A 26,671-nucleotide genomic window follows, 5' to 3' on the forward strand; every position below is an offset into this window, starting at 1 on the left:
AGAAATCAAAAGACGCATTGCATTGGGCAAATATGCGGCAAAAGACCTCTTTAACATGATAAAAAGCAAAGATGTCACCTTAAGGACTAAGGTGCGCCTGACCCACACCGTGGTGTTTTCAGTCGCCTCATATAATGCATTCGAAAGTTGGACAATAAATAAGAAAGACCAAAGAAGAACTGATGCCTTTGAATTAAGATGTTGGTGAAGAATACTGAGTATACAATGGACTGCCAGAAGAATGGACAAATCTGTCCTGGCAGAAGTACAGCCAGAATGCTCCTTAGAAGCTAAGATGGCAAGACTTTGTCTCATGTACTTTGGACATGTTATCAGGAGGACCAGTCTCTGGAAAAGGACATCATGCTTGGCAAAGTAGAAGGTCAGTGAAAAAGAGGAAGGCCCTCAACAACATGGATTGATGTAGTGGCTGCAACAATGGGCTCATGTGTAACCATCATGAGGATGGCACAGGAGCGGGCAGTGTTTCGTTCCGTTGTACATACGGTCACTATGAGTCGGAACAAACTGGAGGGCACTTAACAACAACAATATTTTCTTTTAGCTTTTAAAGAATGGTTTTCAATTTTTACCATTATATTCTTCAAGTCATTTGAGTTATTTTGGTATATAGCATCAGTTAGGGATGTAATTTGATTTATTTTTTAGAGACAAAAATTTTCACCCAGTGTGTTGAATATTGCAAGCCTTCTCCATTTACGTAATATTTTTCAAAGTGGAATATCGAAAAATGTGATATGATTTACACTTGAGTATAAAGAGTTTTGATACGTAAGAAGGAAGAATTAAGAAAGTTATGATGGGGGTTCTTCTTCCAGTTGGTGCTAAGTCTCTAAAGGAGTCCTTGGGTGGTGCAAACAGTTAACGCTTTCTGGTAACCAAAAGGTTGGAAGTTTAAGTCCACTCAGAGGCTCCTTGGAAGAAAGGCCTGGTGATCTACTTCTTAAAAACTAGCCATTCTGTGGGGACCATGGTCTCGGGGAACATCTAGCTCAGTTGGCATAACAGAGTCTATAAAGGAAATGTTCTACATTCTGCTTTGGTGAGTAGTGTCTGGGGTCTTAAAAGCCTGTGAGCAGCCATCTAGGACACTCCACTGGTCTCACCCCTTCGGGAGCAAGGAAGAATGAAGAAAACTAAAGACACAAGGGAAAGATTAGTCTAAAGGACTAATGGACCACATCTACCACGGCGTCCACCAGACTGAGTCCAGTACAACGAGATGTTCGCTGCTATCACCACTGACTGCTCTGACAGGGATCACAATATAGGGTTCTGGACAGAGCTGGAGAAAAATGTAGAACAAAATTCTAACTAAAAAAGCAAGACCAGACTTGCTGGCCTGGCAGAAACTGGAGAAACCCTGAGAGTATGGCTCTCGGACACCCTTTCAGCTCAGTAATGAGGCCGCTCCTGAGGTTCACCCTTCAGCAAAAGATTGAACAGGCCCATGGAACAAAACAAGGCTGAAGGGGCGTACCAGCCCTCGGGCAGGGACTGGAAGGCAGGAAGGAACAGGAAAGCCAGTAATAGGGAACCCAGGGTTGAGAAGGGAGAGTGTTGACATGTCGTGGAGTTGTTAACCAGTGTCATAGAACAATGTGTGTTCTAGCTGTTTGTTGAGAAACTAGTTTGTTCTGTAAACCTTCATCTAAAGTTCAATTAAAAAAAAAAAAAGTTTAAAAACCAGAGATTGGAATCCCTACAGAGCACAGTTCTACTCTGATACACATGGAGCTCCCATCAGCCAGTCAACTCAACAGCAACTGATTAAGTCTCAAAAACATTCAGCTGACATAAACTATTCCTCGTATTCCACTACTCGTCTTTTCCCCGCTTCACTCTGTCCATTTTAGCCCTGTTTTTTTCCTCTTCACAATCTGGTAAATAAACTCATGGTATAATTTAGGTTGTGTGGAAATGGCTACTTTGGTCTTCTGGACCTTCCTCCCTCTCCCCCCAACACACACATAATCACTCAGCTGAGGAACAGTGAGGTAAATAAATTGTTTGAAAGGAAAATAGAGACAAGAGTTAAATTCTATGCAAAATCATAAGAAATGTACGTTTACGTTATCTAACTTAGAATGAGAGATGGTATCCAGGTTAAAAAAAAATGGAAATGATGCCTACATAATATAATTGGATAAAAATGTGGAGTTACGCAGTGGCTTCCTTCCTAAAAGGCTTCCTTTTATACGTATACGACCTTACCTCACTTGAGTGACCTCTGCAAAGTAAACACAATCATGTGGTCCCTCTAGTTTTTAGATGCAGTAACAGACTTTTTTTTTTAAGGTGATTTACTTAAACTAAAGCAATTCATTGTTGGAATTTCTAGTCCAGCATTTAAACCAGGCATGGCTTGATTTTTTTCTGACAATCTTTAACCCCTCTGCTGAATTTTATCCTTAAAATTAATTAACATTTGTGATGTTCCTTGAGATAACTAAAAACTCTCTCAGATGTATCAGAACCAGGTCTGTGAATGGTTAAAAATTGTTTCTTTGGCATTTGGAATATAACGTTAGTGACTGGCGTACACTGTAGACCACCTATTCAAGTAGGCGCACTCATATGTTCTAGTTTAGTGTTGTTTTGTGGTTTCAAGTGGATTCTGACACATAGCGACCTTATATGAGAGTAGGAGCCATTGTGAAAGTGTAACGATAAATTGCATTAGAAGCCCAGAATTTCTAGTCTCTTCCCAGTGATTTTCAGGTACACATATCCAATAATAATCTGTATGAAATTGTGGCTGAATTGTCCCAGTGGAGAAAGGTCATTGGAGAAAACATGAGAAACCGAAAATACATGCTTATCTCCAAGACTTTCTTAAATAGATCTTCTCTGGTCCGATCTAGAATTACAAACTACAAATTATAAGATAACCTACTTCTCACACAAACTTGTAGCTTTCTCGCCAAACTGACAATGGATGGTCCTTTTTTTCCTTTTAAGTCATATTTGCATATACATGGAATGAGATTCAGCATATCCCTGCAATTCCTTTTTATGATGGGATTAAAAAGATATTAAAACTATTTTACCAATTTTGTTATTTTAAAACTTAACGCTTTTCAAAGACTTTGCAGTTCCATACAACCTAAACTACAAAGCAGGTACATCCCACATAAAAACCTGTCTTGGCCGAGAGTTGCATACATCTTCTTACCGTCGAAACCTAGCAATGACACGAGTGTTTAAATCTTTGTGTGTCCTGCTTTTTACTCAAGCGTGCCTGCATGGATGTATCTTTCATGTATGTACTGGTATAAAATGCACTTGTGGGATTATAACACTATGCCAAGACAACTTTTGGATAGAGGCGCCAAAGATAGGAAGGGAGGGAAGGTAAGTGTGAATACGTAAAAATGCCTCTATATTATTTGCATAATATGAATGTACATAAAAACTCCCTGGGTGGAAAGAAGCAAGTCCAGCCACTGCCGCTAGAGTTCTCCTTCTGCCCGCGCTGCCTACTCCTCCTCGCTACATCTGAAACCCTGTTTACCCCAGAAATCTGAACTGTGTGGACAGACAGAGGAAGGGAAGAAAAAAATCAGACACAATAAAACTCTGAGGGGGAGAGAAAAAGAGAGGGAGAGGGAGTGAGTGCGCGGGTTTTGGGGGGGCGGGTGGTGAAAAGAGAAAGAAGGGGGGAAAGAGGAGGGGATTAAAAAAAAAAAAAAAAAAAAGCTCACACACCCAACAACCAACATGTGAAGCGGGAGGCACGGCCTCGGGAAGGGACTGAAAACTTTCCCCAGGCAGCTGCGGCGCCCTCCAACTTCTCCACCCGCGGCGCGGCCCGTGTCCCCCGCGCCGCGCCGCGCCGCGCCGCGCCGCCCTGCTCGCGGCTCTAGAGCGGCCCGCCGCAGCAGCACCGGCGACGAGACAGTAAGTGGGGAAGCGGCGGGCGGGCGGGCGGGCGGCGAGCGGGCCGGGCCGGCGGGACACGGCGGCGCGGCGAGCCCTCCCCGCGCGCACCGCTCCGGCACCTGGGTCCCCCGGGGCCGGCGGCCGTGCACCCCGCACACACGCGCCCCGGGCCGCCCTCAGTCATCTCGCTCTTCCCTCGCCGGGTGTCTCCGTGTGTGTTTGATGTGATGGAGGATTATAAACATGGCGCCGCTCAAACTACCAAATCCTATGCCACCAGTCCCCTGGCCGGCGGAGCCCGGGCGCGGCGGGGAGGCCGGGGCGGCGGGGGCGGGCGCCGCGGGCCGCACCAGCGCCCACCCGCGCTCGCGCCTGGCGCCCCGCGCAGTCCCCCGCTGCTCCCGCGCGGCCTCTCCGGCGCGGCCCCAGGCCCGGGAGAGGTGGTTGGTGGTTGGGGAAGGAGGGCGGGCGCCGAGTCGGTGCCGAGGGGGACGGGGAGAGAGGGGTGGGGGAGGGCGCGGGCGAGGCGGCGGCGGCGGCGGCGGCGAGGAGCCAGAGCATAATGGTGGGGGAAAGAAATGAGCTTCTGCCGAGGGCGGGGAGGCCCGGGGCGGCGGGCCGTGCTGGGGGCGAGGGCAGCGGGCCGCGGCGCGGGGGGCGAGGTGGGCGCGGGCGGGGAGCGGCTGTCGGCTCTGCCCGGGGGGCTGCTTATGAGTATTAATGGCGATTACGGTGACCCGGTATTGTTGTGCCTCTGACCCCCGCTCCAGCCTGCAGTCTTTTGGGGGTGGCGGCGGGGGGTAGTGATAGATCCCCTCTCGCCTATCGTGTCAAAGTTGCCCGAGGAGCTTTGTGTGCGGCGGGCTGAGGACGCTCCCGGGCAGGGGTCCCCCGGGCCGGGGACGCCAAGGCGGCTGTGAGCGGGCGGGCGTTGTGGGATTTTGTTGCAGACAGCGTGTGCCGCTGCCCGCGACCCCTCTCGCCTTCCCGGGTTCCCGGGAGAGGCTCCTCAGGAGAACTGCGCAGGGGCCTTGTCGGTGTCGGGGAAGCCGGGGAGTCGCGTGAGGAGGCCGAGCGGCCCCTGCACCGCGCCGCCTGCGGCTCTCTCGCCCGCGGCCCAGGCCTCTCGGGGACACGGTCGCTGGCCGGGGTCCGAAGGGAACGTGGATTGTATGTGTGGTGAGGGCGGGGAGAGGGAGGGAAACGAGGGCTGGTGTAAGCATTTGCTGTCGCGGTTCGTTGTGTGGGGAGCAATGGCAGCTGCTGGGTAGGGTTTGTCCCCCAAGGACTGAGGCAGGGATTCAGTCCGGTTATCCCAGGAGCGGGGGGCGAGATACCCTGGATAGAGCAGCAACAAATAAAAGCGAGGCCCTTTGCCTCGTCAACAGGTTCCTTTTCTCCTGTCTCTGGAAGAGAATTCCTTGGTTGCACCACCGTCACCCCAACTTCTCTCCTCCCACGTTGTATGGTGTTCCTGTGTCTCTCACGATCTAGGCTCTAGGATTTTCCTGAGTAATCTACCACTTTTCTTCCTATCGAGAGGATTTGGAGAAAGCCGCAGTTCATGGGGAAGCCCCTAACAGGCAAGCCTAAAAGGCTAAGTTTCTTTGAGATGAGGTGGGAACTCCTTAAGGGAAGTGTCCTGCTTCACTGGCCCCTTCTGGGAGGCAAGGGGCACAAGGACCATGGACCCTACGTAGCAGGTGTGAAGCACTGGAGTCTCTTGGCACTGACAACTTTTATGTAAATTGTTTCCCCTCAAGCTTTCTCCCACACCCGGCATGTAGAGGCACACTTATTGTATAGAATGTACTATAGTGTATATGTGTACATATAAAACACGACGCAGCCTTATGTTCCATTCTGAAATAAGCAGGCTGGGGAGGGAGGTAGTGCAGTGTGTGAAGCATTCCTTTACAAGGAAAGCCCATTTTGATAAATGTCTAAGAGTAGTGTTTTTAGGAAACCACTGCATTCTGTGGGGGAAATTGCTGAAGCAGGTGGCTGATGGAGTGGAAAAAGTAGCGCCTCTTTAAGTTTCTGAGGTGCTTAACATGAGGGAGTTGGCACTACCTCACCCTTGTCCTTCTGCATCCTACAATAAGCCTTGATGGAAGAATAACTGTGAACTTTGGTTTCGTATAGAAGACAAGTGCATTATTAAAAATAATATGATTTGCTTATATGTTGAATGGAAGAAAACAAGCTTTTCCTTGTTTTCTTTTAAACAGAAATATAGTAGTTTTTAGCTTAGTAATTTCAGGCCTTTGGGTCACTGGTTCTAACTAATGGTTGGAAGTTCTCAGGGTGATAGTCTTGGTGTACCTGCAGAGTTTAAAATCTTGAGGAAGCAAGGTCATCTTTGTAGTTTTTTTTTTTTTTTTTTGCCTGAATATCTAATTTATACAAGCAAGAGATAAAATACTAATTTCTGTACAGGCATATTTTCCTTGTCTTCGACTAACTGGGGCTAGGTACATTACAGTCATTGTTTTGGTCAACTGTTTTTTATAGGATGACAAGGTTAAAAATCAAAGATCAGAAGATATGGGATGTGTTATTTTGTAATTATGACAGAATCAATAAAATATCTTGCTTGACTCTACCTCTGATTAACAGAGGATTTCTGTATTTTACACAGTACCTTTTTTCATAGATCTTGAAAACTGAAGGATCAGTGTCTGTGACAAGCATTAATATTTGTGTTCTATAATCCCCTTTTACATTCTGTAGATTAGGCTATTTGTTTTTGCAGTTACCTGTTGCAAGGTGTTCAAATAAACATATATATAAGTGCTTCCAGCTTTACAAAGAAAAATTAGTTGAAGTGTTAGATTTAGCTCTTTAGATCATACCACATATTCCTAGGATATCATTATGTTGGCACTTCGTGGATGTCATCATGCACGTTTCAGTGAATTGACATGTGTTTATGTGAACTCTCACCCCTCTGTATCCTCTTTCTTCTCAGGAATGTTCAGATAGGGTATAATAATAGAGGCATTCATATCCTTTGGCATACCTTAATTGAGCATGTTTAGAATATTAAGACACTAATTGGATCTAACTAAGAGTTTTAACATTTGTAATAGAAGTATCAAATACTGTTCTACCTTGCTTACTTAAAGCCATAACCCCTGGGGTAAAACTTTCTTTACCTTCCTTTTACTTCAGTTGAATTCTTTAAGGAGAACATCGTTACATTTAAACAAAGAGGTTGTATCTGCAGAAAACATTTAAGAACAAAATGGACCATCTTATGGTCTTGATTAAAACATTACAGTGTTTGAAAACCTGAACTTGGATGTAGCATTGCATTATTTTACATGGTGATTAGATTTTTTTTTTTTTTTCCTAGCATTAGATTGGGGAGGTAGCGTAACAAAATAATTAAGAGCCCAGACTTTGAAGCCAGGCAGCTTGGGCCTGAATCCTATCTCTGTCATTTACCAGCAGAGTGACCTTGGGTCAGCTACTTAACCTTGTCAAGCCTTGTCTCCATTTTCCCATCGGAAGAACAAGGATGATAATAGTACATACCTCATAGAGTTATTGTGACAGTTAGATGAGTTAATATTTTTAAAGCACTTAAAACAGTTCCTGGCCCATAGTAAGCACTAGGTAAGTGTTAGTTACATGCTTTCTTTCCTACATTTTAGTATCACTTGGGAAGATAGGTTTTAACACAAGTTGAGCCCTTTAGAACAATGCATTATTTTCCCGTTGGTGTCTCAGTAAAGGTATTTCCTTACTGTGTCCTGATGTAGGCTGTTCTGTGTTCCCGTGAATTCTAACCTTAAGCGATCTAAGGTTGGAAGGACAGTGTTTCCTCTGTCCTTTTATCTTGAGAGCTTTTGTTTTTATTTTTTACTCTAGTACAAGAAGGAATATGAGTACTGCATACCCACCAGCATTTTTCAAAAGCTGCCAGTATAGAAGTTACTTCCCAGAAATGGTAGTTCTGGCATTCTGATAAACCCACTGCGGTCAAGCCGATTCCAACTCATAGCACCACCCTGTAAGCCAGGGTAGAACACATAGGGTTTCCAGGGACCACCTGGTGGATTCGAACTGCTGACCTTTTGGTTAGCAGTCATAGCTCTTAACCACTACATCACCAGGGTTTCCGGCATTCTGATGGCAAGTACCATTATGTCTTAGCTTTTGATACCTGACATGCCCATAAACAAAAAAAAAAAAACCAACCCATTGCCGTTGAGTCTATTCCAACTCATAGCGACGCTATAGGACAGAGTAGAACTGTCCCACAGGGCTTCCAAGGAGCACCTGGTGGATTTGAGCTGCCGGCAGAACTCTTAACTACTAAGCCACCAGGGTTTCCAACATGCCGATAGCATGGATTTAAATGAAGTTCACAGATAATCTAAAGCCTCATTCATCATTGATTTTACCTTTTGTTTTGCATGGTAGAAGAAGTTATACACAAAGTTTCTGGTTTTAGTTTTTATTTTGTTTGTGCTTTGCTTTATTCTGTGTGCTCTTTTTTTTTTTTTTAATCATATTAAGAATAGAAGACAGGAGAAAACTGGCTATGCCATATATATAATAGGTAGTTACAGTGTTTGTGAGTCAAATTCAATTCAGGATCATAGTAATTTAAATAGTGTGGGAAGTATTAATGAAATATGCAAAGACCTGGAGATAGAAAGCCAAAAGGGAAGAACACACTCGCCATTGCTTAAGCTGAAAGACCTGAAGAAAAAATTCAAGCCTTGAGTTGCAGTATTGAAGGATTTTATGGGCAAAATGTTGAATGATGCAGTAAGCATCAAAAGAAGGTGGAAGGAATGTACAGAATCATTGTACCAAAAGGAATTGGTTGATGTTCAACTATTTCGGGAGGTAGCATATGATCAGGAACTCATGTACTGAAGGAAGAAGTCCAATCTGCCCTGAAGACGTTGGTGAAAAACAAGGCTCCAGGAATTGATGGAATACCAATTGAGATGTTTCAGCAAATGCACGCAGCGCTGAAAGTGCTCACTCATCTATGCCAAGAAATTTGGAAGACAGTTACCTGGTCAATGAAGTGGAGGAGATCCATATTTCTGCTCATTCCAAAGAAAGGTGATCCAGCAGAACTTGGAAATTATTGAACAATATCATTAATATCACATGCAAGTAAAATTTTGCTGAAGATAATTAAAAAATGGTTGCAGCAATACATCAACAGGGAACTGCCAGAAATTCAAGCAAGATTCAGAGGAGGACATAGAATGAGAGATATCATTGCTGATACCAGATCTTGGCTGAAAGCAGAGAATACCGGAAAGATAATTGGCATGTGTCTTATTGACTAGGCAAAGGCATTCGACTGTGTTAATCATAACAATTATGGATAACATCGTGAAGAATGGAAATTCCAGAACACTTCATTGTGACCGAGAGGGGCAGTCATACAATAGAACAAGGGGCTACTACATGGTTTAAAATCAGGAAAGGTTTGCATCAGGGTTGTATCCCTTAGCATACTTATTCAATCTGTATACTGAGCAAATAATCCGAGAAGCTGGACTAGATGAAGAAGAACTAATTGGAGGAAGGAATTGGAGAAAGACTAAAAACCTATGATACACAGATGACACAACCTGCTTGCTGAAAGTGTTGAGGGCTTGAAGCACTTACTGATGAAGATCAAAGACTGCAGCCTTCAGTATGGATTACACCTCAACATAAAGAAAACAAAAATCCTCACAACTGGACCAGTAAGCAACATCATGATAAATGGAGAAAACATTGAAGATGTCAAAGATTTAATTTTACTTGAATCTGTAATCAACGCCTGTGGAAGCAGCAATCAAGAAATCAAACACCTATTGCATTGTGTGTATGTGCTGCAAAAGATCTTTTTAAAGTGTTAAAAAGCAAAGATGTCACTTTGAGGACTAATCTCTTTAAAGGGTTGAAAAGCAAAGATGGAACTCTGAGGACTAAGATGCACCTGACGCAAGCCATGGTGTTTTCGATTATCTCCTATGCATGCAAAACCTGGACAGTGAATAAGGAAGACCAAAGAAGAACTGATGCCTTTGAATTACGGTGTCGGCAAAGAATGTTGAATTATACCCTGGACTGCCAGAAGAACAAACAAGTCTGTCTTCGAAGAAGTACAGCCAGAATACCCTTAGAATCAAGAGTGGCAAGACTTCATCTCACTTACTTTGGACATGTTATCAGGAGGGACCAAGCCCTGGAAAAGGACCTTATCCTTGTAGAGGGTCAGCAGAAAAGAGGATGACCCCCTACAAGATGGATTGACACAGTGGCTGCAACAATGCTTACAAACATAGCAGTGATTGTGAGGATGGCTCAGAACCAGGCAGTGTTTCATTCTGTTGTACATAGGGTTGCTCTGAAGCTTAACCAACTTGAAGGCACCTAAGAACAACAACAGTGTGGAAAAGAGTGAGGATCTGAAATTGTAGTATGGCATGCTCGCATATTCTATGTGTTGTCATATGAATTTGTGTTTAACTATTGTAGCCATATCTCTGCATCTCTGTTTTTCTACTTCAGTTATCAGAATATTGGAAAATAATCATTTGTTATAATCCTCAGGCCTAGTTTACTTGCAACGATTTTAAGGATCTTTTTATCATTACTTCTTAATAATCTTTGATGAATAATATGGCAACTGAAATACATAGATAGTGTGAGAGTTCTTAGTCTAACCGTTGGTTTTAAAGTAATGTTTTTTTTTTTCTTTCTCACATCTGTCACCTTGTCTATAATAAACCACTTCAGGTTATATATTTTCTGTTTGCTTGAAGCAGACTTTCTGAATAAAGAGAAACTGCTTGTCACCTCTTGATTTGATCATTGTTGGACTAGTCCCCTCACCAACATTTTTACAAAGAATTTTGATAAGTAGTAAAAAATAACTTATTTGAGTTTAATTTTTTTTTTCTTTTGCATAATAGCTTGCAGTTACTTCCTAGCAGTGGCATGGTTAAATTTTCAAAACAAATTTAAATCTGCTTTGGTATGGAAACCCTGGTGGCGTGGTGGTTAAGCGCTACAGCTACTAACCAAAAGGTCAGCTCTTCGAATCCTCCAGGTGCTCCTTGGAAACTTCATGAGATAGTTCTACTTTGTCCTACAGGGTCGCTATGAGTCGGATTCAACTCGATGGCAGTGGATTTGGTTTGGTTTTTGGTTCTGGTATAGGGATTCTGTGAAGATCATCAGGGGTCCAGCAGTTGTTTTTCAAGATTATCCGTGGTTTGTCCTTTAGTCTTTATTTTTGAAATGTGTGGTATCTATGTTTTATAACATAAACGAGTGTCATGATAATATGTATCACACATTGTGTGTTTACCGTGTTTTAGCCACTTACATACACTGTCCCAATAGAACAAACATACGAAGTTACCCTATCCGTTACCTCAAAAACACAGTAATTCTTTTCAAGTCTGGAAGGTCCCATCTCCTTGTAGCACACCTCCCATTCCAGCACACACCCACATAAACTAAGAAGTGGGTGAATTAGGTGGTTTGTGAGAGAATGCCATCCGTGACCATAAGAATTTGAGAAAATCTGGGATAATTGGTAAAATAATAATGGGAGGGAAATAGGAATCCAAATCTAAATACTCAGTAGTCTTTTTGAATAATCAAAATTTGGCTATAATTTTTTTAATATAATTTTTATTGTGCTTTAAGTGAAAGTTTACAAATCAAGTCAGTCTCTCACACAAAAACCCATATACACCTTGCTACACACTCCCAATTACTCTCCCCCCAATGAGACAGCTCGCTCTCTCCCTCCACTCTGTTTTCGTGTCCATTTCGCCAGCTTCTAACCCCCTCCACCTTCTCCAGGCAGGAGATGCCTTGGCTATAATTTTTTAAAATGTGCAGAAATAAATTATTGCTTTAAGGAAAAATGTGTGTGTGTGTGTGTGTGCACGCTTGCTGTTATTGATTTTCCACTTGGAGAATTCTTTAAAAAGTTGTTAATTTATATTGTGAAAATGCTACACAAGATTTTGTATCAGAATTACTTAAAATGCAGAGAAATAGTCTATAAAAAAAAATTGGAATTATGTTTGAGTTTTTATATAGTCTATTATGGAACCCCTGGGTGGTGCAAACAGTTAAACACTCGGCTGCTGACCAAAAGGTTGGAGGTTTGAGTCTACTCGGAGGCACCTTGGAAGAAAGGCTTGGAGATCTAGTTCGACAAAATCAGCCATTGAAAACCCTACGGAGCATAGCTCCACTCTGGCACAAATGGGTTGTCATGAGTCGGAAATGACTCAATGGCAACTACTATAGAGAAATTCAGCAAGTTGTTAAACTTAGATATTTTGAACAGTTAAAAATATTTTAGTTTACCTAGAAAGGGTAAATATTTAGAAATTTAGTTAACCTCTTGTACTTTTTAAATATTTTGTATTGAACAGTTCTGATTTTTAACTTAGGTATCTTTAAAGGGAAGTTAGTATCCTGGAGAATATTTTCACAAATTAAGGTAATTTAATAAAAGGCAGGGCAAGATCTTTTAAAATGTGTCTGATTGGATCGCAGTAAAATACCCTTATGTAAACGTTTATATGATTTATTCACACTATTTAGTTGTCGTGAAGTTATAATTACATTGGGTATGTGGCAAATTTTGCATAAAGTTGGTAAAAGCGAATGTTCACAGTGCCTGCTACATAAATGGCTAAAAGTTTGCCTAACTTTGTGAGATTAAAGAATTAGATATGACAAAGATAATGGAGTACTCTAATATCATAGTTTTAAAAGAATGACAGAGACTCATACCTGCTTTTTCTTCAGAGATGAGCAGAATATATTAAGCGTATCACATTATGTGCTCTTCTACATCAATTTAAAAAGTGTGTGTTGCTGAAAACTTGTAGAAGTTATTATTTTTGATAAACTGAATAATATTTAAGTATACTAGGTAAACGAGTTTTATTTTAAATTCATGCTTTTATATTGCATTGTACTCCATAATTAATCTGTTTGATAAGATCATGTTTAAATACTATATTATATTTTCTTACAACAGGTAGAATATGTGCAATTTTAAGTTCTTGAGTTCATTCATTAATACATTCAGTTATTTATTGAGGCTCTGCTATGTGCCAGACTCTTGCTAAGTGAGCAAGGTAAGAGGATTCTTGCCCATGTCGAGTTTATAGTTTAGGGTAACACAATTACAGAAGCAAGCACAATAAAGTGTAATAGAGAAATACAGAGTGCTATAGAAGGGTGTGATTGAGTTCAGGTACATTGTATTTGACTTAAAATTACTTTTAAAATTTTAACACTGATAATACATTCTACTTTGTAACATTGAGATTTTACTATATTAACCACTTAAATTTTTTTAAACAACTTTGTTACAGTTAGTAATTTTTCACAATACTCTGTTCAAAATAGAGTTGTTTCAACCATCAATACAATGTGATGTTTTCCAGATATCATCTGAACATTTAAGCAACAGGTAGACCCCTTTAAAGCTTTCAGTGTTTTTTTCCCCCCTCCAATTTGATCAGCTTCTATGCTAAGTAAATGTAAAATGTAAGTTTTAAAAGGAAGGATCTTCTTTCCTAGTTTAAGCATTTATCATGTAAACACAAAAGAAGGATATATACAAATAGTTTTAAATGAATTTCTGTTGAGAGCTTGTCACAATATTCTCACAGTTGAGAATAAAAATGCTGTTTTCTTAAAACTTAGGGAGGTACTGTTTATAGCAAGAAAATCTGATATAAATACATTTAAACAGCATTCTATTTAATTTGACTATGTGTGGATATTAGATTACTATAGATGTCTAGTTACTCTGCAGGCATTTTTAGGAAGCTGGGTTTCATCATGAACCTATTGCCTACGGCAGTGACATCTCTTTTTTTTAAGGCATCACTTATTGAGTGCTTCTTGTAGTAGTCAGTTTACATATTTCGTTTAATCCTCACAACAGCATCAAGAGGGAAATATTTATATAACCATTTATAATAAGGGGACAAGCTCAGAAGTTTTAAGTTGTTGGTACCCAAAGCCTCAGAATACATGATCCAATTGTCATTTGAATTCAGTTGTATGCCTAGGAAGCTTGTGCTCTTTCTGTTATACTACTCTGTCTCCCTAAAACCCATCAACTTCCTGGGTCTTTTTACCGAGGTAGTTTTATCTTCCAAATGTACATTTTATAAATCTGTAAAACTAATGATAAAAGAATCTATAATTATGCTTACTTTCAAAAACAGGAAGCAGAAAGAAATATTACACAACCCCTGGTAATCAGAACATTCTATAAGTAAAGTTCTGATTAATTCCAGTTTCACTGGCGCTGATAGCTAGTAATCCAAGAACAAGCATAGATAATTGGCTAATCTCTTGCTGTCACTATTGACAGCTCCCGTTAGGAAGATAACTTGGCTCCCAGGCAGAAGTAGGAGGAGGGAAAGTCTACAATCTTTATTTTAATACTTATGTATAGGAGAAAAATGTTTGAAAATATCTGGAATTAGCACCAACACTAAAGTCTCGTTATCAGAAGGGAGAATCATTATCTTGAGGAATCTAAACATTCTCTCTGTTGGATAAATTCAATTTGTATTGAAATGGCTAGTTTAATCTTGAAAAACTGCTGTAAACTTGAAGACTTCAAAATTCTGTAGGGTATTTACAGTCATCTAAAATAAAATAATGACATTTCGTTAGAGGCATGCAGTGAAGGGAGAAATATATCAACCAAGTTTTAGTTTTCACAGGTTCAGATCATCTTGACCATCATGAGTATCAGTGTTGTAAATGTATATTAAGTATGGTTCTTCATATTTTATAGCTGTGGAAAGATTTGTAAAAAGGAAATATTCTTTTAAGGATGGCTGCATATGAGATTCGTTATAATACTTTATGTTGTCTTCTCGAGCCAGCCTTTGAAATCTTGTTTAGCCCTTTTACTCCATCATTTTTTCCACTCACTTCAGCTATTCTGCGTTCAAGAGCAAGTTTCAGACTCTTCTGACATCTGTTTTGGTCTTGTCTTTCTTTCCTGACTTTTTTTTTACTTATTGTGCTTTAGGTGAAAGTTTACAGAGAAATTAGTTTCTCATTCAACAGTTTATACACAATTTTTTGTGTGTGACATTGGTGCGATCCCTGCAATGTGTCAATGCCCTCGCCTTCTGAAACCCGGATTCCCCACTTCCATTTGTCCCATTTTCCAGTCTCCCCACAACCTCTCCAACATTTGTTTTCTGTTTTTGATTAGTGCCATTTATGTCAGGGTGAGATGGTATCTCATCCTAGTTTTGATTTGCATTTCTAATGGCTAGTGATCGTGAGCATTTCTTTATGTGTCTGTTAGCTGCCTGAATATGTTCTTTGGTGAAGTGTCTGTTCACATCCTTTGCTCATTTTTTAATAGGATTATTTGTTTTCTTATTGTTACGGTGTTGCAATATCTTACAGATTTTAGAAATTAGACCCTTGTTGGATATGTCACAGCCAGAATTTTTTTCTCATTCTGTAGGTTATCTTTTTACTCTTTTGGTGAAGTCTTTCGATGATCATAAGTGTATAATTTTTAGGAGATCCCAGTTATCTAGCTTCTCTTCTGGTGTTTGTGCGTTGTTAGTTATGGCTTGTATCCTAGCATTGTCATTGTTTTTTCTTGCATGCTCTTTATAGTTTTAGGTTTTGTATTTAGGTCTTTGATCCATTTTGAATTAGTTTTTGTATATGGTGTGAGGTATGGGTCTTGTTTCATTTTTTTACAGAAGGACATCTAGTTTTGCCAGCACTATTTGTTAAAGAGACTGTCTTTTCCCCTTTAACGGACTTTGGGCCTTTGTCAAAGATCAGCTTACCATAGGTGGATGGACTTATGCCTGGGTTCTTAATTCTTTTCCGTTGGCCTATGTGTCTGTCGTTGTACCAGCACCAGGCTGTTTTAACTACCGTAGCTGTATAGGAGGTTCTGAGATCAGGTAGTGATCTCAGTAGGCCTCCTGCCTTGTTCTTCTTCTATAATGCTTTACTTTCCCGGGCGTCTTTCCTTTCCATATAAAGTTAATGATTAATTTTTCCATCTCATTAAAGAATGCTATTGGTATTTGGATTGGAATTGCATTATATCTGTAGATCACTTTGGGTAGCATTGACATTTTTACAGTGTTGAGTCTTCGTATCCATGAGTGTGTCTGTTTTTCCATTTATGTAGGTTTCTTTTGTTTCCTGCAGTAGTGTTTTGTAGTTTTCTTTGTATAGGTCTTTTATGTCCTGGTTAGATTTATTCCTAAGTATTTTATCTTTTTAGGGGCTATTATAAATGGTACTGTTTCCTGTTTTCCTTTTCATAGTTCTCTGTTGGTACACAGGCATCCAGTTGGTGTTTGTATGTTGATCTTGTATCCTGCTACCCTCCTGAATATTTCTATTTGTTCCAGTAGTTTTCTTGTGGAATCTTTGAGGTTCTCAACGTATAGTATTATATTGTCTGCAAATACGGATGGTTTTACTTCTTCCTTACTGGTTAAATAGGAGTGGTGGTAAAGGGCATCCTTGTTTTGTTCCTGTTCTCAGGAGGAATGTTTTCAAGCCTCTCTCTTTTGAGAATGATCTTGGCTGTTGCTTTTGTATAGATGCCTTTTATTATGCTGAGGAATTTTCCTTCTATTCTTATTTTATTGAAAGTTTTTATGAGGAATGGGTGTTGGACTTTGTCAGATGCCTTTTCTGCGTGGATTGAGATGACCATGTGATTCTTTTGTCCTATTTATGTGGGGGATTACATTGATTGATTTTCTAATATTGAACCATCCATGCATACTGGGTATGAATTCTACTTTGTTATGGTGTATTTTTTCTTATATAATGTCATATTCTATTTGTTAGAGTTTTGTGGAGAATTTTTGCATCTATATTCATGAGAGATATTGGTGTGTAATTTTTTTTTTTTTTTTTTTTTGTGGTGTCTTTGCCTGACTATGGTATCAGGTTTATGTTGGCTTCATAGAATGAATTGGGGAATATTCCTTCCCTTTCTGTGCCTTGAAATAGTTTGATTAGTGCTGGTTTTGAGCTCTTCTCTGAATGTTTGGTAGAATTCTCTAGTGAAACCATCAGGGCCAGGGTTTTTTCTGTTGTTGGGAGTTTTTTTTTAATTACCTTTTCAATCTCTTCTCTTGTTAAGGGTCTGTTCAGATTTTCTACCTCAGTTTGTGCGGGACAGTGGGGCAGAGCTGGCGGGGAGAGAGGGAGTACAGCCCGGGTGGCTCTGCTGTGATGCTCCAGACAGGCCAGCAAGGAAGGAGGTGTGCAGAGCCCAATAGCTGGGCTGCAGCACAGTGGGGTGTGGCTCGCGGGAAGAGAGAGGTGGGAGGGAGGCGAAGGGCAGGGGAGACAGGTCTAGATTGGGAGAGAAATGAAGGTTTGTACTGTGGTCCCTGGCAGTTGGGGCGATTCTTGCCACTACCGGCTGGAAGGGTGGAGGTTGTAGGAGTATGCTCCTCTGATTACCATGTGAGCATGTCTGGGCACTTCCTTGAGCTGCAGCCAGCTAAGGGGCCTTGCTTTGTTCTGGGTGTGTCTGTGCCATTCCTCTGTCGTCTATTGGGAGTTCCGTGAAAGTGACTTTCTGTGAGGTTTTTGGTTTTATCTAAAGATGGCTGCAATGTGCCATGCCTCCACTCCCTGTCTTTACTCACTCGCTGTTTTTGATCAGTTTCTTCTTCGCAGTGACTTCCCTAATGCTTCATCCTTTTCTTTAAAGTTCAGCATTCCAGGATTGATGTCTGTATCAGTTCTACTTGGTTTTTCAGGTCTTTGTTGCAAATGGATGGCTTGGTATGTCTGACTAATCCTCCGTCATGGCTCCACCTCTTTGCTGAGTTTTTAATGACCTTTTGTTTTCTTCATGTACAGTGTCCTTGATATCATCCCACAACTCATCTAGTCATTAGTGTTCAACACGTCAAATCTGTTCTTGAGATGGTCTCTAAATTCAAGTGGAATATACTCAAGGTCATACTATGAGTCCCGTGGACTAGTCTTAATTTTCTTCAGCTTCAACTTGAGCTTGTAATTGATGGTCTGTTCCGCAGCCCCTGGCCTTCTTCTGACTGTTGATATTGCGCGTCCGCGTTGTCTCTTTCCACAGATATAGTCGATTTGATTCCTGTATATTCCGTTCGGAGAGGTCCACATGTATAGTCACCGTTTATATTGTTGAAAAAAGGTATTTGAAGTGGAGAAGTCCTTGATCTTCCAAAATTTTGTCACATAACTTCTGGTGTCGTTTCTATCACCAAGGCAAAATTTTCCAACTACCAAACCTTTGTTTCCAACTTTTGCATTCCAGTCACCAGTAATTAGCAATGCACCTTGATTCTGGTTTGATCGATTTCAGATTGGAGTTGGAAAACCAAAAGGGAAGAACATGCTCAGCATTTCTCAAGCTGAAACAACTGAAGAAAAAAATTCAAGCCCTGAGTTGCAATATTGAAGGATTCTGTGGACAAAATATTGAATGAAGCAGGAAACATCAAAAGAAGATGGAAGCATTATACAGAGTCACTGTACCAAAAAGATTTGGTTGACATTCAGCCATCTTAGGAGGTAGTATATGATCAAGAACTGAAGGTACTGAAGGAAGAGGTCCAGTCTGCACTGAAGGCATTGGTGAAAAACAAGGCTCCAAGAATTGACAGAGTACCAGTTGAGATGTTTCAGCATATGGGCACCATGCTGGAAGCACTCACTCATCTATGCCAAGAAAGTTGGAAGACAGCTACCTGGCCAACTGACTGGAAGAGATTCATATTTGTGCTCATTCCCAAGAAAGGTGATCCAACAGAATGTGGAAATTATTGAAGAATATCATTAGCATCATATGCAAGTAAAATTTTGCTAAAGATCATTCAAAAATGGTTGCAGCAGTACTTCCACAGGGACCTGCCAGGAATTCAATCTGGTTTCAGGTTTATGTAGCATGAGAGATGTAATTGCTGATGTCAGATGGATCTTGATTGAAAGCAGAGAAATGTTTATCTGTGTTTTCTTGACTGTGCAAAGTTTGTGGATCATAACAGATTATGGTGAACATTGGGAAGAATGGGAATTCCAGAACACGTAATTGTGCTCATGCAGAACCTGCACCTAGACCAAGAGGCAGTTGTTCAAAAACAGAACAAGGGGATACTGTGTGGTTTAAAATTAGGAAAGGTGTGTATCAGGGTTGTATCCTTTAGCATACTTATTCAATTTGTATGCTGAGCAAATAATCTGAGAAACTGGACTATATGAAGAAATACTCGGCCTTAGGATTCTAGAAAGACTTATCAACAACCTGTGATATGCAGATGACACAGCCTTGCTTGATGAAAACAAAGAGGACTTGAAGTACTTACTGATGAAGATCAAAGACTACAGCCTTCAGTATGAATTGCACCTCAACGTAAAGAAAACAAAAATTCTCAAAACTGAACCAGTAAGCAACATCATGATAAACGGAGAAAAGATTGAAGTTGTCAAGGACTTCATTTTATTTGTATCCACAGTCAACCCCCATGGAAGCAGTAGTCAAGAAATCAAATGACTTATTGCATTGAGCAAATCTGCTGCAAAAGACCTCTTTAAAGTGTTAAAAAAATAAAGATGTCAGTTTGAGGACTAAGGTACCCTGACCCAAGCTATGGTGTTTTCAATTACCTCATATTCATGCGAAAGCTGGACAATGAATAAGGAAGACTGAAGAATTGATACCTTTGAATTATGATGTTGGCAAAGAATATAGCATGTACTATGGACTGCCAGAAGAACAAACAAATCCGTATTGGAAGAAGTGCAGCAAGAATGTTCCTTAGAAGTATGGATGGCGAGACTTGGTCTCACATACTTTGTACATGTTATAAGGAGGGACTGGTCCCTGGAGAAGGACATCATGCTTGATAAAGCAAAGGGGCAGCAAAAGAGAGGAAGACTCTTGGTGAGATGGATTGACACAGTGGCTCCAACAGTGAGCTCCAACATAGCAACGATTGTGAGGATGGCTGAGGACCAGGCAGTGCTTTGTTCTGTTGTACATAAGGTTGGTATGAGTTGGAACTGAGCCAACGGTGCCTGACAAGGAACAACTAACAAGTTCCTCTCATGGTTGCAAATTGGCTACATTAGTTTTGGCCACCACATTTAGACTCAACACTATTCACAGGAAGAGACCATTTTTTTAAGAGCTAGAAAACCTGTCCTAAAAGTATTCTTAGCACAGTTCTCACTCATTGTGTCACATGGTAATTGCTGATCCAGTCACTGATAAAACGAAACCAAACCCACTGCCATGGAGTTGGTTCCAACTCAGCAACTCTGTAGGGCCAAGTAGAACTGCCTCATTGGGTATTCAAGGATGTAACTCTTTTACAGAAGCAGACTGCCACATCTTTCTCCTGCGGAGCAGCTGGTGGGTTCAATCCACAGACCTTTTGGGTAGCAGCTGATTGCTTTAACCACTGTGAAATGGCATTACCATGATTGGTACAGATGAAATTTCTGAAATAAATAGATGTTGGGGAGTCGGATCACTCTCCTCCGCCCACCTCGATGACTTTCCACTGTTTTTAGTCTCAAATCTCAAATCCTTTTAATGGCTTATAAAACTCCACATAATCTGGCCCCAGTGCACTTTGCCAGTTTTATCTGATGTTACAGTCTTCATCTGCTTCAACTCTGTGGGCTAATCCTAAATGTCCTAGGCCTTTTCAGCAAAACCTTCGTCGACCTCCCAAACTAGATAAGCCTTCCTACCACCTCTTTAGCATTATTAGTTTCCATAACATCTGCATTCAAAATAATCAGTGTTGTTTAATGCAAGTAAATACTGATTGGTTGATTGTTTTAATGGCTGAATATTCTATCATAGAATTATTAAAGAGAGCTGATCGTATGCAGCTATAAAACGTCCTTCACTGTCAGTTAATAACCACTTAAACTAGTGTTGTGTGTACTCAAATAGCCCCTATTTTAGGGTTTCAGATTACTAAATTTTAAAGCTAATATTTATAGAGCTTACTTTGAAACAACTAAACAATAAAAACCAGTAACTAAATATATTTAGTTAGCGTACTATTTTAATATTTGTGTATTAAATTTTGGGTATATTTTGGTATATACAAGAATGAGTTTTATAATTTATCAGATATTACACTTTAAATAGATATTATGTCACTTAGAAGAAGGGCAGTTATTCTGTTGTAAGAGAGGAGAAAGGCTGAAATGAAGTCTAATGAAGTGATTTGTTTTCCTTTTTTTTAGGGAACCCTTCTCCTCAGACTACAGAGCCATCAGTAGTTACCGAGTCTGCCCCATCTTTAAAAATAGTAAAGGCAAAAGTTTGCTAAATGTAGCCGTAGGTGAAGGAAGTAGTTTGTCAGATGCATATAAAGTTAGCCCGAAGGAATTAGGGATATGAGCTAGCTCAGTATCACCTGGGTAGCTTTTATAGGTCAGCCATACCTCAAACCGGGGCCATTTTTTTTAGTGATGATGAGTTGGGATTATTTTGGGAAACAATATACCTTCATAAACCATAATTAATGGTTATATAATTTTGTTAAGAGCTATGGCTGCTAACCAAAGCGTCGGCAGTTCGAATCCACCAGGCACTCCTTGGAAACTCTATCAGGCAGTTCTATTCTGTCCTATAGGGTTGCTATGAGTTGGAATCGACTTGATGGCACTGGGTTTTTATAATTTTGTTAGTTTCCTGGAATCTGACTCTTTCCCCTCTTTGCCATTAATCTGTGAGTTTACTCGTTGATCTCAGAATCCTTCTCAACACAGTGCCATAGACAGTCACTTTCAATCACTTAGAAATATGAAGTGAGAACAAACCTATTTGACACCTCTTTTCAAGACTTTAGGAAACATTTTAACCAAATTAAAATTCATAGTGCTTTCGACACAGACATTGCCTTGCAATTAAGAGAAGTATTTGGCAATTTAGCTATAAAAAGAGCCAGATTTATTGGCAGACATTGTCAAAGCTTATCCTGTGTCCACCATTGCCTAATACTTTAAAAAATACTTTACAACGTGTAAAATAGTTGGAAGATTTCAGATTATATTTCATATTTAGTAAAATATTTTTGTACATTTTCAAAAAATACTATAAACTTTGAATCTATTAAGAAAATGTTAAAAATCAAATTAAGGCTCATAACGACCCTCTAGGACAGAGCAGAACTGCCCCATAGAGTTTCTAAGGAGCGGCTGGTGAATTTGAACAGCGGAGCTTTGGTTAACAGCCAAGCTCTTAACCATTGCGCCACCAGGGCTCCCAGAATAAGGGAGAAATATATGTTCCTCAGACCTGCCCAGAAGTCAAGTGTCAGCATGGAAGTAAACTGAGATTCTGAGTGCCGCTTGGCCTCACGCTGGAGTGGGTGCCGTGAGCGCTCGTGCCGGGTGTTGTCTAAAACCCTTTGCTTTATTTGCTATCTTTGATCTAGAAAGTGCTCATATAATTTCCTAGTTCGTTCTTCTGTTGGTCATCTTATAGTATAATATATGTGGTAAAATGAGGTTTGCTTATTCGTTATAGTAAAATACCCTTTATATGGAATACTAAATAATTGATGTTTAAAAAAAAACAGAGTTAATTATCATGTAGTCAGAATATAAAAAATGGAAAAGCTCAATTGCAGTCTTTTTCTTTGGCCTAATTTCATTGCAAATAAAAGAGATGATAATTTTAAAGGTAAATGTATTAGGAAAAAACAATGCGAGGTCCGTACGGGTTGAGATATTGCCTGGATCTTTGTAGTACTATGCTATAATTTTTAATATGCATAAAAACATAAACCATCGAGTTGTCTTTTTACCTTTTAAATTCATTCAAACTGTATTCAGCAAGATGTGTTACTGTTACTGTAAGCCGTTTGTATCTGATAAAATTATTTCCTGTTGTCTCTTTGCCTTTTCTCCAGAAATATAGTTTAAAGATATTTAATTGAGATTGCATTAAATTTATTAATTAGCATAGGGCAAAATGGCATCTTAATGCTATTGAGTCTATCCAAGACCATGGTACAGGTGGTCCCTGACTTACCATAGAGTTGGGGTTCATTCTGCTGATGCTGTCGGAAGTTGGTTTTGACGTAAGGTGGATACCCCATTTTTTAAAAAGTTTTCATTTTTATTGCCTTTTATTATCAGTGGAGCCCTGGTGGCACAGTGGCTAAAAGCTACTGTGAGCTACGGCTGCTAACCAAAAGGTCGGCAGTTCAAATCCACCAGCTGTTCCTGGGAAACCCTGTGGGGCAGTTCTGCTCTATCCTACAGGGTTGCTATGAGTTGGAATCAATGGCAGTGGGTTTTTGGGTTTTTTTTTTTTCAGTATCTTTATAAATCCAATCTTTATTTGTCTTTGGGGGTTGATGAGGGAATGATAACATCAGCAAATAATGCGCTGCACATTGTATGTAGTACATATTACGATAAGACATACCCCCCAAAAAGTAAACTATCCTAAGTGCAATTTGGGGACTACTTGTATGTATCTTTCCATTTGTTCAGTTATACATCTGTGCTTTTCAGGAGTGTTCTGTAATTTTTACCACATTGGTTTAGCAAATATTAGATTTATGGATAAGCATTTTATATTCTTCTATCTTCTGCTATTGTAAATGGGATCTGCTTTTGCATTATTTCTTCTAACTCACTGTTGTTCATTTGAGTGAAGGCACTGATAGCTGCTTGCTAATTTAATATCCTATTTACTAAAATTTCTTACTTTTGATAATATTTTTCATTGATTCTTTTGAATTTTCTGGGTACATAATCATCTACATCATCTGAAAATAGAGTTTTACCTGTTTTTTTGAATTCTTACTCAGCTGAATGTTTTCTTCTGTGCGATTGTATTGGTAAATACCTCCAATGCAGTGTTAAATAAGAGTGAAATATATGAGGCATCGTTTTTCCCCCCTTATTTTAGCAGAAAATATTTCTCTATTAAGTACTGTGCTGGCTTTGGGGCTAATATGTCTATATTAAAGAAGTATCCCTCAATTATTGAGTGCTTTTTTATGTGAATGAGCGATGAATTTTGTCAAATACTTTTTCTGTACCTGCATGGGTGGTCATATTCTTCTTAGCTCTTCAATATCATTAATTATGTTAATATATTTCCTAATATATTAGGAAAACATCATTGCATTCCTAGAATAATGCATCATTTTTTGATGTGCTGTTTGATTCTGTTTGCTAAAATTTCATGTAAGATTTTTACATGGATGTTTGTAAATGAAATTGTTTTACATTTTATAAAAATTGCTGTAAATAAAGGCTAGAGACTTAGAACAAGTTATGGAAATGACCTGCAGGTCATCATTTGATGCCCAGAATAAAAACTTTCAAGTGTGCTCAGCATTTCTGACACAGAAAACCTATTTGATTTGTTCAAACGTCATGTTCAACAGTGAGAATTTCATTTACTTTTTGAATTCATTGAGTCTTCAGAAGTACCCAGCTTTATGGAACCGTTAAGAAGGTACTATGTAATAAGTGTTTATGTTTGATGCTTGCCTGCACTGCAGCAAAACCCTAAACTGCATGTTAGGGGAAGGATTTTTGTTTTTTTTCCTACATTATGCATTTATATCATAGGGAAACTTGATTAAATACGTTCTACTAATATTCCTCTTCTTAAACCAAATACCTTAAATCCTGAATTCAATTTGTTCACCCTCCCCGCCCCCCGCACTATTGTTGAAGATTTTCGGGGCTATAAATATTTTCCCCAGATGCCGGCATACTGAAGATACTGAATTGATATGGGTTTATTGACTCTAAGACAGTTTACCAGTTTCATTTTTACTCCCTGGATACATTCCTCCTGATGCTAGTGATGCTCTTGGTCTAACGTGGACTGGATTTTTTCTAGGAATGCTGTTGATACGGGATTTCCTTTTACCTCTTTCCGGTATACAATCCCGTGTTTTGAGTAAGACAGAATTTCTAAGGCCTTCCTTTCTCTCTGCTTATTTTTTCATATTAGTAGCTTCCTAAGAAAGGTTACATAGGACATACTTTTTTTAATTGAAAATATATATTTGTCTTTTATTTCATGGGTGTTATTTTTAATTTTATTGTGCTTTAGGTGAAAGTTTACACCACAAGTTAGTTTCTCTTCCAAAAATTTGTACACAAATTGTTTTGTGACATTGGTTGCAGTCCCAGCAATGTGTCAGCACTCTTGCTCTTTCCACCCCAGATTCCTTGTATCTATTTGTCCAGTTTTCCTGTCCCTCCCTCCCTTCTCCTATTTGTTTTTGGTAGGTATTGCCCATTTGATCTCGTATACTTGATTGAACTGAGAAACATGTTGCTCACATGAGTTATTGTTAGTTTTATATGCCTGTTTAATGTTTGGCTGGAAGGTGAACTTCAGGAGTGGCTTCAGTTCTGAGTTAGCAGGGTGTCCGGGCACCATAGTCTCAGAGGCTCCTCCAGTCTCTGTTAGAACAATAATTCCGGTATTTTTCTGTGAATTTGAGTTTTGTTCTACATTTTTCTCCTGCTCTGTCTGGAACCCTCTGTCATGATCCCTGTCAGAGTTGTTGGTGGTGGTACCTGGGCACCATCTAGTTCTACTGGGCTCAGGCTGGTGGAAGTTGTGGTTCATGTGGTCCGTTAGTCATATTTTCCTTGTGTCTTTTGTTTCCTTCATTCTTCTCTGCTCCAGACGGGATGGGACCAGTAGATATATTTTAGATGGCTGCTTGCAAGCTTTAAAGACCCCAGACACTACTCAACACAGTAGGATGCAGAATTTTTTTTTTTCTAACTATGTTAGTCCAGTTGACCTAGATGTTCCCCGAGACCATGGTCCCCTTCCCTCAGCCCCAGTGATTTGGTCCCTCAAGCTGTTTGGATATGTCTAGGAAGCTTCTTAGGCTTTGTCTCGGTCAAGATGTGCTGACCCCCTATATTGTGTGTTGTCTTTCCCTTCACCAAAATTAACACTTCACCACCACGTAGTGCTATGAGTGGAATCAACTCGACAGCAGTCGGTGTGGTTCTTGGTTTTTACTATGTAGTGATTTCCCCCCGCATCAGTTCCCTCCATCGTAACCATGAAGATTTCTTTTTTGTGTGTGTAATTCTTGAGTTTCTATAATAGTGGTCTCATACAATATTTGTCCTTTTGTGATTGACTTATTTCACTCAGCATAGTGCTTTCCAAATTCATCCATGTTGTGAGATGTTTCTCAGATTCATCATTGTTCTTTATCATTGCATAATATCCATTCTTTTTTTTTCTTCTTTTAAATTTTTATTGTGCAAAAAAAAAAATTTTTTTTTTCCTAAGTGAAAGTTTACAAATCAAGTCAGTCTCTCATACAAGAATTTATATATACCTTGCTATATACTCCAAGTTACTTGCCGCCTAATGATACAGCACATTCTTTCTCTTCACCCTCTATTTTCATATCCATTCAGCCAGCTTCTGGCTCCCTCTGCCTTCTCATCTCCCCTCCAGACCAGCTGCCCCACATAATCTCATGTGTCTACTTGATCCAAGAAGCTCACTCCTCACCAGTACCATTTTCTAACCTATAGTCCAGTCCAATCCCTGTCTGAAGAGTTGGCTTAGGGAGTGGTTACTGTCTTGGGCTAACAGAAGGTCTGGGGACCATGGCCTCTGGGGTTCTTCCATTCTCAGTCAGACCATTAAGTCTGGTCTTTTTACAAGAATTTGAGGTCTGCATCCCACTGCTCTTCTGCT

The 26,671-nt window shown here is 40.0% G+C and overlaps 1 protein-coding gene across 2 annotated transcripts in view; it reads left to right on the forward strand.

Annotated features, from left to right (window-relative positions):
- The first annotated feature begins 3,814 nt into the window (after window positions 1–3,814).
- Window positions 3,815–26,671, forward strand: part of ZMYND11 (zinc finger MYND-type containing 11) — a 170,244-nt gene continuing 147,387 nt past the window's right edge. Inside the window, exon 1 of one of the 2 annotated variants that reach the window (XM_064285061.1) lies at window positions 3,815–3,921. The gene's annotated coding sequence lies outside the window, so the exon portion shown is untranslated. Of the gene's footprint in view, window positions 3,922–4,449; window positions 4,469–26,671 lie in introns of those variants that run through there. The other variant, XM_064285062.1, reaches the window with a different exon arrangement.

This window comes from Loxodonta africana, chromosome 4 (assembly GCF_030014295.1).
Source record: "Loxodonta africana isolate mLoxAfr1 chromosome 4, mLoxAfr1.hap2, whole genome shotgun sequence".
In the NCBI taxonomy this organism is placed as follows: Eukaryota; Metazoa; Chordata; class Mammalia; order Proboscidea; family Elephantidae; genus Loxodonta; species Loxodonta africana.